The 16,760-nt window shown below is 43.1% G+C and overlaps 1 long non-coding RNA gene across 1 annotated transcript in view; it reads right to left on the reverse strand.

The window, feature by feature from the left end:
- Window positions 1-514: 514 nt before the first annotated feature.
- The window catches only part of LOC142494412 (uncharacterized), a 34,504-nt gene continuing 18,258 nt past the window's right edge, over window positions 515-16,760 (reverse strand). The window contains exon 5 of the long non-coding RNA XR_012801424.1: window positions 515-987. This is a non-coding gene — a long non-coding RNA (uncharacterized LOC142494412). The remainder of the gene's footprint in view (window positions 988-16,760) is intronic.

Here is a 16,760-nt window from a genome sequence, read left to right on the forward strand (position 1 = left end):
TGTCCTTACTCGCGAGTGTACTTGAAATGAGTGTCCTTAAACCGGGGTATGCCTGTAATCCATTTTGTTTGCAGATAGTGGATGGAGTTGAATGAGAACTTGAATTTAAAACGGTCGTCTAATATTTACTCCGTAATTTCCAGAAGAGAGATTTGTTTATTTTGGAGATCGGATCGTCTAACTGATTCTCTACTCTATTCAGAATATGCAAGATTATTAATTTATCATTTATTATCAATTTATAATACTGAATTTAGTTTGTATTTATTAAATAGTTATTACATTTATTTTCACATTATATATTCACTTGTTCTTAATTTTTTATATTGAAGTAGTTGTTATTTTTAATTAAAGTTTACAAAGGGCTGTACAGAATATGCACAACTGAGCAAGTAAGAATATGAAGCAGAGGCTGCCATGTAAACTTGGGTTTGGGAACAAGAAGGAGAGAAGACAGAGCACTACTTCCAGTGCTAGCTGGCAAAAATACAAGGGAGCGTTCCCACGATTAAAAATAGAGTTTATTGGATCATAGACACAAACAGCACACCTACGTGTTTTGGGCTACAGGCCCTTTATCAAGGTGAACTTGGGTTTGGGCCTTTAAACCATTTTTAAAAATCAATAGTGCGTAAGAAAAAAAAATTATTGGTGGGGAGCTACACTATTATTAACTTATCTTGCTCAACTAACTACCTATTACAGACGGAGACTTGAAAAGTATTTATTGGCTAATGCAAAACAGGGAAACTAATCGGAGTTGCCTCTTTGTTTAGGAGTATCAAGGTGTCCTGAGCTCCCTCTAGTGGAACTACAGTAAAATGATTTTTAGAGGTCATATTTCAATGCTTTGTAGTTTTTTGTTTGTAGAATCTAGCGTTATTGATTCATCTGGCTATTGTATTTACAACGTTGTGATTTTCAGCAGCAAAAGGGAGACATTATTGTATTTTCAAACAGAATCTGAACAGTTTTGCACATCTGAAACTACAAGATCATAAAAGTTATTCAGTTTAGGGTAGGGATATACAAAAGCACTAAACTATAACTAGACACATTCCTAGGATACCTCACTTTCATATTACTTAGAAAAAAAAATTGCTTATTTATTACAGCTCTATGGAATTATCTATATTATTTATCATTGATTTTATAATATTCTGTACCTTTGTATTTTTTGTCTTATGACAGCAAATGAAAATAAATAATAACATTATTACATGGTTTGTTAATGATTTCTTAATTCCTACTTGTGTAAAAGATTTTGTGAGTTAATTAACACCATATATATTATATACAATTATAGGCTGAAGCAGTAAAATTCCGGGATTAATGAAATCCCTGCCCTCTGATTGGTTAGAATTACGGGCATTATTCATTCAGTAATGCCCATAATTTTTGGCACCCTGCCAACTCACCTTTCAGAGAGGCAAGGGGAGCGCGGCATCGCTGTTCCTCTCCTCTCACAGCACAGCAACACAGGCTCTCTCACACAGCACATGCAGGCACTCTCACACAGGCTCTCTCACACAGCACATGCAGGCTCGCTCACACAGCACATGCAGGCACTCTCACACAGGCTCTCTCACACAGCACATGCAGGCTCTCTCACACAGGCTCTCTCACACAGCACATGCAGGCACTCTCACACAGGCTCTCTCACACAGCACATGCAGGCTCTCACACAGCACATGCAGGCTCTCTTACTCTCCCCCCTGCCTCTCCCCCTCCCTCACTCTCCTGCTATTGCTGGCAGAAGCTGGTGGTCCCAAATAGTAACTTTGTTACTTGAAACAAAGTAATATTTCTTCCACCACTTACATAGCTTTTGATAAGGTCATTTTTATCTGTTTTTTTAGTTTGTAGTTAAAATCACTGTCCCCCCTACTTCTCTTCCCATTCTCCCCTTCACCCACATCTCCCCCCCTCTTCTCCTCCCCACTTCTCATCCCTTAACCCCCTCAACACCTCCCCCTTCTCCCCTCACTTCTCATCCCTTTCCCCCCTCAACACCTCCCCCTACCCGTCACCTGTCCCCCTCTCCCTCCCCCCTCACTTCTCTCCCCCCCACCTCCCCCCTCACATCTCTCTCTCCTCGCGCTCGCTCCCTCCCCCCTCACCTCGCTTCCCCCTCTCACCTCACTCCCCTTCTCACCTCGCTCCCCCCCTCACCTCGCTCCCCCCCTCAACTCGCTCCCCCCTTCTTCTCGCTCCTTCCCCTCACCTCTCCCCTCCTCCACCACCTCCCTCAATCCCCACTCACCTATCTCTTCTCCCCCACCCTTGCCTCTCTTCCTCCCTTGCCCCCTCACCTCTCTTCTCCCCCCCTCACCTCTCCTCCCCCTCACCTCTCTTCTCCCCCCCTCACCTCTCCTCTCTCCCCCACTCACCTCTTCCCCCTCCACTTCTCTCCCTTCTCATTTGCTACTTTACTTATTTTTCCTACACAGGTGCATTAGCGAAGTTCCGAGTTATATATCTTTACAAAAGTGTCTATTTTTTATGAAAAAATCCTACATTTAGCCTATAATAGTAATAATCCCCTCAGAACAGGGCATTACTGGCCAATAATGCCCTGGCTGGAAGAGTTGAAGGCCCGAGGTGAAGCCCTGTTCTTTGGGGATTATTACTTAAATATATTCAGCGTCAATACTAGCAGCTTTCAACAGAACTATTCATCCCAAGGAGTACAAACAGTACAAGGAGAGTACAAGGAGAGTACAAACGACACAGGTCATTCCTTAAGGTAGGAAGAAAGGAGATTTCACAGCAACAAAAGAAATGGTTCTTTACAGTAAGCCACAAGAGAGGTGGATACCAGTACTCCAAAATGGGAATAAAATAAGGGTGATGCACTAAGGAAAATAACAAGAACAAATAAATAGCAAAGCCGTCTTGCACCAGATCCAAGGGAAGATAGTGTGTCAGCAAGTCCCCAAGTTGCGCGCACTCATAACCCTATGTAGCATAAATGTGATGAGTCTTGTAACTGTAAATGTCTAAATGCTTGAACAGCAGAACCCCACTAGAAATAAAGAAATGCCAGATAGTATGTAGTTATTAAAAAACTACAGGTTGGACATCTGTTTTAGAAAGGAAAGGTATTCAGTGATATACCAAATAAATTAACATGGGAAGGATCTTAGTCCAGGGAGAAGTCTGATTGCCATTTTGTGGAGTAAGGAATGAATACTTTTTTTCCCTTATGAGACACCCTTGTGTAACCCTCCTTGGCCAGCTTCTAAGGAGGGTTCATCGGTATATGGTGTAATGTCCAACTGCTATGCTAGATTATTAAAATACTGCCTTTTTTTATTCAAGGGTTCTCCCACATTTGATATAAATAAACTGGGACGCTCCCTGAATGTAGGTGTACACATTAAACCACGAAAGCAATATAATAATTCAAAATGCACAGAATATTGGACCAGAAAATACGCAATAAAATAAAAGATTAATACTGGCCCGTTGAGTAATGTTGCAGCTAGGATGTCCAAGATGGATCTCAATATAAAAACAATAACACATGCAAAGAAAAATATAATATTTGACTTCAAACAGGGTTTTTTGCCCCTGAACATGCAAGTAATCCACACCAATTGGGGGTGACCCTAAATATATATGTGAAACAGATACTCACACTCAGGTATATTAGTATTTAATCTGGTAGTGTTAGGACTTGCGAACAGGGTCTGCCTTGATGTGGCTCGCAAGCTTATAATGCTTTGGCCAAAGGGTTAAACTAAATGACCCCTTTTCAAGAGAATATATAAGTATTTTACTGTGTATTTTTGTCATGTTGGATGTAGCATTGGGCTTCTCTGTCGTTTGTTGTATACTGCACATATGCCACCCTCAATAGCTCTCCTTTTTGACACTTAAATACATATATATATTTTGTGGGGGCTCAGGGGTTCCCAAAAAGAGCTTGCTGGGGTTTTGTGTGTTTTGTTAACCTATTCTCAGCGGTCTCAGCTGCTGGAGATTTGTGGCTCCTCCTTCCCAGGTTTTAAGCCCGCCCCTCCCCACTTCCCAAGTTAGTAGGTCCTTTCATTCTACTGGATATAGATCCAATGTGGTCTTTCTCCCTCCTAATAGAGGTAAATGAGAATTTAAATCCTAATAGAGGTATATTAGTATTTTTTCTGGTAGTGTTAGGACTTGCGAACAGGGTCTGCCTGGTCGTGGCTCGCAAGCTTACAACGCTTTACCCAAAGGGTTAAAACTAAATGACCCTTTTTCAAGAGAATATATAAGTATTTTACTGTGTATTTTTGTCATGTTGGATGTAGCATTAGGCTTATCTGTCGTTTGTTGTATACATATGCCACACTCAATAGCTCTCCTTTTTGACACTTAAATACATATATATATATATATACATATATATATATATATATATATATATATATATATATATATATATATATATATATATATATATTGTGGGGGCTCAGGGGTTCCCAAAAAGAGCTTGCTGGGGTTTTGTGTGTTTTGTTAACTTAGTATAAGATACCAAGTATAATTCTAGCCACACCCAACTTTCCCCCTGTATCCAGGGGGATGGTGACCTAACAGAAGTGTATTTAAGGGCTGCAGAAGCTTCTAGGCCCTTAGGTTCCTGGAGGACAAGAGAAGAGGAGCCTCGTCTGTTCTTAAGTGTGTAACTATATGGTAGTGGGTATGGTCACCTTGAGAAGTGTCACAGAGGGGACTTGTCAACAGACAAGCACAAATAGCACACTAGCAAGCAATGTAGGGACTATGAGGGATCTGAACAGGATGACAGGATTTGGGATCCTCAATAGAAGGTGCACCTCACGTCCACATGCAAGGGATTGCCGTTTATCCAACTAAAATATATGAAAATGTGACACCATGTACCTCCCTACAGTGCTGCTTGAGTCCCCAGGGAACAAGTATGAATGTCTATATAGCAATGCCTGGCTTGGCTACTAATCTACCCTGTCTGATATGTAAGTCCTGGTACAGTGCAGGCAGTGTTAGGCTCCCAGGGGTTTCCCCACCAGCAAGCAGCTCAGACCTTGGACTCTCCCCCTTGGTACTTAAGGGGCTACTTAAGGGGCTGCACACCCAAATTGTTTCAGTTGTCTCTCACATTTGAGAGACTGGTCTTACAGAAGAGGTGTTCAGGGCTCTGTCACCTTCTGTCCCCTCCCTTAGGGGAGTGGGAGTGAGAACCATACCCTCTGCTCTGTAGTAGGGGAAGAGTTAGGACCGACCTCTGGGGCACATGACTGGGGGTTGAGTCCAGGGACCATCCTGAGACTGGAGACCAGTGTTAAGTATGCAGTGCTGCCTGTATCTTGTACTCTGTGATGGAGAAGAATAAAGATATTCCTTTTATCAAATATACACCTGCCTGGACTTGCAGTCTGTCAGGGGGTGTATGAGAGAGTTCTTCCGCAGGGACTGCTTCCCGCACTCCCTGACCTTGCGGCAGATGGAGGCGCTGACACCAGAATGCAGGGGAACCAGCTATCACCCCTAAAGCCTGTCCTGTTTCCCCAACAACATCAGCGGGATCTCAGCCTTTCTGTGAGCCAACAGGAATGCAGCATCATCACATACCTGGTAGCCGGGAAATCTCCCAGAGGGTGGGGGTAACACCGCTACATCTACAATAATGAATAAAGAACTGTTTGTTTAAATAAAGTTCCTGGCACCCTTCATTCCATCAATGCTTAGTACACCAGCCTGCACGGAGGCCCATGACCTGAGAAAGGTAACCCTGCCACACTGAGCAGTTTTGCCTAACTAACACTACCTTGACGTAACACTCCTTTGGGCAAGGTTACATAAGAAAAGTCCGTTGGCTATATGAGTGGAAACTGCAGATGTAGTAGCCATTATTAGAGGTTAAACTAATACAGAAGGAAATAAATAACACAATTTTTCAGAGCACCTCCGTTCAAAGTGCCATAAGTCATGCAAATAGCCGAGCAGAAAATTATGTTACTCATGATCACCCCACACGCTTAACAGATGCTATAACAGTTACTACTTCTTTACCATGGCAGTGAGAGGGTTTAAACATCTATCACTTTTTCCCCCCTGCGGAAGCTCGCGAAAACTCCTAGGATAGGGGTCTGCAAACTCTCAAGGAAGAAAAGCCATTTTATTAAAAAATATATCTTTCTCCAAAATATTCCGAGAGCCGCAACACATGCATGAATATTGCACTCCCACAAATACATACTGTACATATACTGTACACACACTAATAGGTATATACTGTATAAGCATTAACATAGGACAAAATATGTGGGGGAATAAAATGCACCTCACAATAATAAGTCCCTTTATTTAGTTTTTTTCATTGTTTTTCTGCGTAAAACAGTGTCATTTACAAATACACAATACATACATACATACATACATACATACATACATACATACATACACTACCCCCCCCCCCCTCAAATAGACACATGCACACTACCCCCGGGGAAGAAGCCCACCTTATGGGTGAAACGCGTTGAGTGCTTAAGGCACTGATCAGCATCGGCCTGCGCCCCCCTTCCCCCCCGCAGCCACCGCCAGGACAGTGAGGGAAAGAGGCAGCAGCTGGGGGTCGGCAACCTGCAGAGAGCCGCAAGTGGGAGCGGAAAGAGCCGTTGCCGACCCCTGTCCCAGGGAATACCAAGATTCCAAAGAACACAGGTTAAAAAACACTATATTAGACCAGGGGTGCACAAACTTCTCGAGCTGCGCCCCCCGGCCTGGGAACTGCAGCGTTCTCGCCCCCCCTCTCCAATGACTCGTGTCAAATGATGTCACGGGTCATGTGACGTCACGTCACATGACCCTGTTGCGTAATTTGACGTGCGTTGCCATGGCGACATGTGATGTCACATGACCCGCAGCGTCATTTGATGCCGCGTTGCGAGGCGACGCATCGCCGAAGACCCGGCAGAGAGCAGGTAATTGAGTTACAGAGGCATTTTATTTATATGCCATGGGGAAGAGCGTGGGGCCTCTGTAACCGCTGCGCCCCCCCTAGAAATTCTCCTCCCCCAGTTTGCGCACCGCTGTATTAGACAATATATTTTGTGTGTTCTCTTTGCCTCTATCTCCACATAGTGGTTGCAGCCTATCACTACATTTTTTTACACATACATAATGTATGTTTTATGTTGAATAATCAGCGAAAAACATTGGGGTAGATCCACGTTGATTTAGCGTTAGTTACATGCATTATGAAAATTGGGAAAGGATGTTATTTTTCGGCTTATTAATGGGTATCCACATATCCATGAGATGCAAAAATAACGTCCGTTCACCAAAGTAGCAGCCCTATTAACAGGGATTTTAATGTCTCAGAGATGCGTTCAACACACTGCCCATGCGCATCGTTCAAACTTTAAGGCGCGTTATTAATAATAAGATAAGATAGATTAACAAAAGCAAATGTAAATCTTACTATAATATTGTCAAATTTTATATTTTTACACTTCTTAATTTTTTCCATTATTTGTAGTGTCCTTTCTTGATTTATTTTAATTGTACATTAATACAAATTAAATATGAATTACTATTGTTGCAATATCTATGGATATACATTATTCTACACCCATACTTAATACAGTCATCATTACAGTACATTATATAACATATTAGTTCACACAGAAATACCACTTTGATCATTAAAAACAATACTATAGTTTATGATGTGTTTCAGACATTTATATGATCCCTAATATTTATATTTCTATGTCACAAGTAACTTTTTGTGAACGGGTTAAGTCTAGTGTGACCAGATGTCCCACTTTACCTGGGACAGCCCCAGTTTTTAGGGCTCTGTCCTGACCTTTTGGGGTGCTGTCCCAATTTTGTAGCCGTTGGCCATGCATGCGTGATCGGCACTTGCAGACTGCATGTGTGCATGCTCGATCGGCAATTGCTGGCTGCTCGTGCGCATGCGCTATCGGAATTTGCCGACCGAGCATGCACAATCGGAGTTTGCCGGTTGCTCATGCCCCTAGTTAGTTCTATCTTCTAATGGGGATTCCAGAGTCAGTTCCAGCCAGAGTTAGTTCCAGCCGGTTCCAGCCAGAGCCAGTGGCAGTTAGAAGTCCCAGAGTTCTGGGCTCCTGTGTGTCGGTTAGGGTCTCTGATAGCAGTGCCTGCTGAGCACTGCGTGAGAGCAGAATGGGGGAAATCTCTTCACAGAGGTCCCTGCACCTAGGCCTGCAGATTATTCCCCAGTATCCCCAGTTAGGAGTATATGTCTGTAACAGTTGTGGATATTATTTTCCAATAAATTCACTTTTATTAACTCTGTTATTCTGTCTGGCGAGTTGATCCCTGGTGTGTTAGTCCTGGTCTCCCGTGACAATCACAGCTTCCAATTGGCCCAAGTGATGCGGGTCATTTAAACCCTGCAATTAAGTAAGGTCCCCAGTTTCTGTGACTGCAGAGATACCGGAACCCCCTATGGAGGTAAGTATCTCTGTAAGCAGGGGGTCCCTGAAACTTAAATTAACACAGTTCAACTCCGAAGACCCCCTGCTACAATCCTGTAATTAATTATTATTATTTTTAAGTGAAACCTGTATTGCTGCTTTAAATATACTTTGTATATCCATATTGCCATATATCCCAGGTGTGCTCCTTTTTGTGGTGCAGATGCCCCACCACATGATTTCCTTCTCTCTCTCCCTTTCTCGCTCCTCCTTTGCATAAACAATTTATACTATGCCAATTTCCGTCTGACAACAGCAGTTAACACTGCGTTAGTTAGCTTTGAAGATACGTTACCACTTAACAAGGCGTTAACTTAGGTGGCCAATGCTGAAAGTTCACAGCCCTCTAAGTGGGTTTTTCAAAAGCAAGTTTATTTAACGTAACCAAACTCTTCGAGGTAGTACATCTTTTGCAGCAATGTTGTTCACACGTAAAGCATAAACAGGGTGTGAGCAGCACTAGTCGTGTATTGACGAACAAGACAAATACATTTAAACATAGAAGCCATAGTGGAAAAAAGAAAATAGCACTTTGCACCTGTAAGGTACCCTTCAGCCAGAAATCCACCAAGTGCTCTACTTCCCCATGACTAACAAAAGCCAAGATGACACCGTCAAGAGTCGTAGCGACAGGCATTACACAGATGACAACATCATTTTTGGAAGTGCAACCTCAGGGTCAAGGGACTAACAGCAGCATGTTTCTAGAGTTACTAATACTAAACCTGGGGAAAGTCCAATTATGACAACGCTGACTAGGGAAGTTTCTAGTGTTTCTGCTCTTTCTGTTTCTTTTACACTTTCTGACCCTGCAAAGCAGTGTGACACTGACTACTCTGCTCCTGTGGGGGCCGTGTGCCTAGCGTGCACCTTCGAAGTGATTTGTGTTTTATCACTGAAATTGTATTTTGATGTTTTTGGATTGAATGAAAGACTGTTGAGAGTACTGTATACAGTAATTACAATTTCAGTGACAAAAGACAAAGAAGTTTCACTTAGAACGCGTGTGCTCGGCACACACCCCGTCTTTTTTTTGTTTAATGATATCATTAGCTCTATATTCTAAATATTCAAAATGTGTGCACTGAAGCTGTTAAAGAAGGTACAAGTCTCGTGTTTTACAGTGATTTAAATCAGAATGATGGTTTATAATATTTTTAGCATTGTGTACAATTTATTTGTGCTAAGATCTTTTATATTATACAAATTCAAAAATTGTAGCGTAAATATTGTCAAAATAGGAGACTTTATGGGATATCTTGACAACTTGATATATTTGATCAAATAAAAATAGCACTTTAACAATAGATACATTGATGTCCACATTAATGTATTTATTTTTTTAAAATACGAATTGCACAAGATGTTAAAGATTGTACATATTAACGCGCTTCTCCCTATAGAAGTTTGCTGCTGGTAAAAAGATAGGCCTTACATATAGAAAAACAAAAACAAAAACGAGTAGCTGCGCTACTACCAATTAGGCTAAAATAAAATAGGGATCTCATGAATAAGTATTATTTTGTTAAATTTTGTTTTTGTTTAAACCCTTTGGCCAAAGCTTTATAAGCCTGCAAGCCACCTCAAGGCATAACCCAATTTTGCAGGTACCTACACTGAATATATGTATAACATAGCTTCTTTTCCCAGTGCCTTTCTTCTGTCAGTCCTGTTAGTGCAGGCAGTGGAAAGGTTAATTCCTTCCAAAGGCCTGTATGTGTGTTACAGCCTTGAATGATGTATCAGTATTCAAGGGCGGGCCTAGCAACTTCTGAGGATGTCAATCTGAGGGGTGGATATTGGTTGGAACGCCCCTTGGTGTGTGTGCGCCAATCTGTATCCGGCTCTGGCTTGCTATGAGTCAGAGTTAGAGACACTCCCCAAAGATATACTAAATTGTGACATCCTCCCAAATTAAGTCAGTTAAGTTCTGGAAGAAGTTTATTAGAAAATTCGTAACCGCATTTAACCCGGCCATATGTATTATAGACGTATAAAATGCCTCCACATCAAGACTAATGAGCAGAGTTTCTGTGTCTATAGTCACATCATTTAACCTATTAAGGACATCTTTAGTATCACATACTGCAAATAAGAAGGCAACGTTTTAACAAATGGCTTCAAAACTTGATTCACATAGACACTAGCTTGTTCCGTTAGGTCTGCGATCCCAGATACTATAAGGCATCCTGGTGGTGGGGTTGTCTTCTTATAGATCTTGGGAAAGCTGTAAAACATTGCCATCTTAGGTGACTGGGTTAAGAGCTGATCATATTCCCTTTTAGAGAGGGACCTTGTCAGTTATTCCCTTATCAAGAATCACCTTGAGATCCTTTTTAAATTGGATAGTGGGGTCCGTAATCAGGATAGAATAGCAGGTCCTGTCAGAGAGCAACCTATTGTTCTCTCTCATATAGTCTTCAGTGTTCAAAATAACCATGTTCCCCCTTTTATCAGAAAGTTTGGTTATATCGGTCTTCTCTTTGAGTTCTTTCAGGGCCATACACTCCCTAGGGCTGAGATTGCCAAAGCTCATTGTTGGCTTAAGTTGCTCTAGATCTCTAATAACAAGTTTAGTGAATATCTCAACATTGGCACTTCGGGAGGGGGGGGGGGGGTAAACATAGATTGTGGCTTCATGTTGGTGAATTACCTGTCTCCTTGAGGATTCATCAAGGAGGGAGGAAAGGTCCCTAAGGTATTCAATGTCCCTAGAATCTAAGTTAGCAAGTCCCTGATGCCTATGTTGCGCGGGTTCTCTTTTCTTGAAGAATTTATGGAGGAGAAGTTTTATAGTTAAAAGGTTTGTGTCTTTAACCCAGTCAAAGAGTAAAAAAATCCTCTGATGGGGAAAAGGACAGTCCCTTATTTAGTGCCCTAATGTAATAATCGTCCAGTCTGTATGAGGACAGATTGATGACTTGGTTGTTGTCATTATTTTCATCTCCTTTGTGATGTCTGAAGGGTCCTCTGTATCTCCCTCGATAGGCCCAGAAGTCTGTCCCTTAAGCCAATTCGACTGTCTTCTTTGGGTCTTCCTCTTCTGTGGAAGAGTGGATCGTGGGGGCCTCATTCTAAAAAAACATCCTATATCTATCTGCTCTGTCACCAGAAGTTCAAAACAAAAGTCCCTCCCCCTCATCATTAGAGGTATCCCACTCTGTAGATGACTTAGTATGGTTTTATCTCTGTTTCCTTTTAGGAAGATTGTGTCTATAAATTCTTACTTGTCATACGCGAAATATATGTTGGTGCGTGCGTGTCAACATCAAGTGATGTAACGGCGTGTTGTGGAGAGGTTGCGTTTCAACATTTTGGTGCACCTCTCTCTGGGAAGAGGAGGTTACGACTCTGAATATACCAATACCTTCCTATATTTTTGAGGCTATACTCATGATACAGTGTATTGTAGGACACTGTGCCTAACCACAAGTACTACTAATATATGTGATGCAATATCCGTGATACGGTGTATTACAGGACACCATGCTTCTTTATAGGTACTATATATATATATATATATATATATATATATATATATATTATATATATATGAGGATATACTTGTGATACGGTGTACTAAAGGACATCGTGCCTCACTATACTGTACAGTAAGTACATATTGAGCCTACTCACACTTTTGCCCACTTCACCCCCACGGTGTCAGGATCGGGTATACTTTTACCAGACCATTAATGCTGATCTAATCGAATGTTTTATTGTGGTCACCACACAGCTTTACCATCAATACGGACACCCCACAGTGTGTAAAGAGGATCCAATATCTCTGAGTGTCCCCTCTAATCAGGCATACGTTTCCGTTCTGAGCTGTTATAGTGTGGACTCTATTTAACTTTAGAGGAAACTAAATTGCTGCTATAAGAATTGATACTTGTTTCCGCACTAATCTTAAAACGTCTGACCACAACTAACACTTATACATTCATGTATCAGTCAAGTGTAACACCTAGTGAGACATATGTGTAGGGGTGTGTTAATTACCTCAGGTGGTTGCAGTGAGGGCTCGGAGAGAGTGGTGCAGGTTCCGCGGCGGCCCAACAGTATAGGGCGCTGCCATGTTTTTGCGCAACCTTTCTGAGGGCACTGACAGAGCGGAGACGTCGCGCATGCGCAGTATAAGCGCGCAAACGACGGACCAATAGGGGAAAGGCTCCGTTGGCAAACTACAACTCCCATGAGCTCTGGGACAGTCATCTGATGTCAGGAGCCAATCAGAAGGCTGGAATTACGGGAGGAGGAAAGGGAAGCGTGGGGGAGAGACCACGCTAGGCAGAAGGGATCCGGAAGGAAAAGGAGGAGGGTGTGTGTGCAGGGGGTCCGTGACCCGCCTGCATAGGACAGCTTTACCCCGAAGGCCCTTAGGAGAATCCCCTGAGTCACAGTAGGCTGCTGTGCTGCAGGGACACCCATAGTGGTAGAGATCATTCACCTTACTGTGTAGACAGTTAGGGACAAGTGTGCGGAGCAAGGTGGTGGCGAGCTGTTTGGGACCAGACAGCTGCACAGCATGACATCAAAGGCAAGCAGAGGATTCGTCTGATCCATTTTGAAGTTGTTACCGGTCACCGCCGTGACCGGAAGGTATTTACAGCAAGTGCACCAACACCGGTCAACAGGCGCTGATCCCGCCTTAGGCGTAACTCTTTGGGGACACTAGTGAAGTGGCCAGAGGCCTAAATACACAGAGCAATCTTTCCTATTAGTACCAGGACACAGTGTGTGGGGCACACGGTGACGGGACAGAGACATACTCATTAAGAGCGTGGCTGAGCCACTACTGTACAGGACAATACTCATTAAGAGCGTGGCTGAGCCACTTACGTTATGAAGACATTATCAGTTAAGCTGAATTAATAATAAGTGATAAGCGTATAGTATACGGTTATATGTTATGTGTTGATGCCGATATAGAGTGCTAAGGTTATTATTGTGTAACAGTAAAATCAGTTACAAACATATGTGTGTGTATATGTTTCTTGCCCAGGGGAATCTCACATCACAGGGATCCTGGGTAAGTGGAGGCGCTGCGCTAATAAGTGTTACCCCAGGCTCCCAGCTAGCGGAGGCTCAGATCTCCTGGAGCCACAGGTGCGTGCAGTTACCCATAGTCTCTTTAGAGTTTCAGAAAGAGGGCTACATATGTATTGTACACGTGTAATTTCATAGTAGTTACTTCCACCGTGGCTACAACTGGCTCACAGGGAGCGCTGTTTTCAGGAACAACAACTCCTGTCTCTGCCAGCCAGGCTACCCAGTCTGTAGTTTAAAGGAGTTATGCTTTTGACAGTGCTAGCTTTTCTGCACCTCACTATCAATTTGGGTAGTACCAAGACCCCTGATGAGCATTAACATAAATGCGGATGTAACCTGGGCAGTATTTATACTCTCTTGCCCTAACATATACGCTGAAGTATCCACTCCATATATTTAGAGTTGGGTTCTTCTATAGTTTTTTTAATTTATTTGTGTGATTGGCTACCACTGTCTTCACTAATCATTACCTGTTCTATCCATTTTCCATTAAAAGTTATTATAAATGAATTCCGTTGGTTTTATGTATAGAGTGCAACTACTGTAAGCTTGGATCTTGTTATTTTCTGTGTATTTACGAATTTTTCTCTCCTTGCACAGTACTCCCTCACTAAGGCTGACGCAAGAGCTGTTTCTCCCCCACCATTCCCTTTCCCCTCCCCCCCTCTTTTTCCTATATATCATGTTTCTACTGCTTTAGGCAGAATGGGTCGAGACACAGCTTTTTAACTTTTCCTCCCCAAAAACTTCCATCTCTTATGCAAATATTTAAAAAATGCTATCGCTCCCAGCTCAGATGGTCACTGGAGCTATAAAAGGCCTGTTTTTTTAAACATTCTCAGGCAGTTTCAGCGCCCAACGTTGTTGGAATGCCAGTACATTGCACCAGTTTCACCACTTGTGCTCGATTACTGTGGAAAAAGCATCAGAATCCCCATTTTTCGATTTTTCTCTTCCACAATCAAAACCAGGGTACCTATCAGAGCTGAATCGTGTTGTTCTCAGCTCCTGTGGTTCCTGAGAATTTCCCCTTTCAATTTGCTGGTAAATTGAAGCAGAAAATCAGCATGACCACTGCAGTCATCCAATAGGAAGCCTCAAAGGCATGACTGGGGATGTTACTGCCAGTGTTTAAATTTCCCTGGAAATTTCCTGATTCCCAGGAAAATTGATTGCTCCCAGGGGTCAAATTTCAGACACCAGGAAATACAAGAAAATAGAAACAACTGAAAAAGTGGAAGTAAATCACGCATCCACGATGACGTAATGCTTAGGTGCGGGGACGCCAGCCGGAATCATGCCCTCACCAACATTTTCCGGCTTGCTGTGGAGGGAGAGGATGAGATCAGAGACAGGGAGGGACTAGGAGAGGATGTCGTAGCCATTTCTCCTCCTGTGATGTTAGGCTTCGTTCAGGGTGTCAGCTGCAGGACTCGGAGGGAGGGCGTGAGGGAGGCAGTGCTGCAGTTTGCTGGGCGACATGTGTTTATCCCCCAGCAGACTTTTCAGCGTTGGGGAGGGGGCGGGGTTACACACGGCAGGGTAAGTATCCAAGTTGCAGTCATGCAGTCATTGGCTGCCTTGGTCCCTGTGACGCTGCTGCAGTTCCAAAAAACGAAATTTTCGTTTATTGAAACTGTAGTCAGCTTCAACTCCTGGCTTTGGAGACAGGGCAGCTGCTACCCTGAAAACCAGTATTCAAATTGAATACTTTGTTTCTCACGGCAGCACGCCCTCCCTCCGAAGCCAGCACCCTGAACGAGGCCTTAGAGGGGTGGGTCTCTGTGCTGAGCTGCCTGTCTGACTTGTGCTGAGTGCTCAACACGTGAAGCACAAAATCACCTAGTGCCCCTCTATTCTCTACTTGTCATTCTCCGTCTCCCTCACTACCCCACCAGTTATTCCTCACTGCCCCACCACTTGTCCCTCCTCTTGTCATCCCCTTGTCCCAAACTCTCCCTGCCCATGTGTCAACCCCTACTTCATGTGTTACCGCCTCTTTCCCTTTCCCCCCAGTTGTACTCTGTGTCATGTTATACTATGTGTTGATGTATAGTGCTATCAAATTACACTCTGTGTCGGTGTATAGTGCCACCTGGTTATATACTCTGGGTCAGCGTATACACTGACACTGTGTATAACCTGACTATACTATACACATAATAGCACCAGAATGTTTTGGCGCAATGCCAGGTCACCTCTTCGGCATGCTGTACTTTGTGTGATCCTAGTTGGTAATGCGTGGCGCATAATTAGTACTCCACCACCAAATCAAAATGCCCCACAGCCAAATTCCTAGCAACGTCCCTGGATATAGCTATTATATATCACAATGATAAAATGGGATTAGCACTTAAATGTTGTTCACCTTAAGTTTGCCGGCCCCAGGTGACACAGAAACTCAAACACTACTGCAGCAGGTTTATTACCTGCAGAACAACACACCCACACAGTGTAAAACACACACACACACACACACTCACACAGAAACTCACACATTGACTGCAGCAGGTTAATTACCTGCAGAACAACACACACATAGTGTAAAACACACACACACACACACACACAGAAACTCACACACTGACTGCAGCAGGTTAATTATCTGCAGAACAACACACACTGTAAAACACACACACACACTCACACAGAAACTCACACATTGACTGCAGCAGGTTAATTACATGCAGAACAACACACACACACATAGTGTAAAACACACACACACACACACACACACACACACACACACACACACACACACACACACACACACACACACACACACACACACACACACACACACACAGAAACTCACACACTGACTGCAGCAGGTTAATTATCTGCAGAACAACACACACTGTAAAACACACACACACACACACACACACACACACACACACACACACACACACACACACACACACACACACACACACACACACACACACACACACACACACACACACACACACACACACAGAAACTCACCCACTGACTGCAGCAGGTTAATTACCTGCAGAACAAAACACACACACAGTGTAAAACACACACACACACACACACACACACACACACACACACACACACACACACACACACACACACACACACACACACACACACACACACACACACACACTGACTGCAGCAGGTTAATTATCTGCAGAACAACACACACTGTAAAACACACACACACACACACACACACACACACACACA

The sequence above is a fragment of the Ascaphus truei genome, chromosome 5 (genome assembly GCF_040206685.1).
Source record: "Ascaphus truei isolate aAscTru1 chromosome 5, aAscTru1.hap1, whole genome shotgun sequence".
Taxonomy (NCBI): domain Eukaryota; kingdom Metazoa; phylum Chordata; class Amphibia; order Anura; family Ascaphidae; genus Ascaphus; species Ascaphus truei.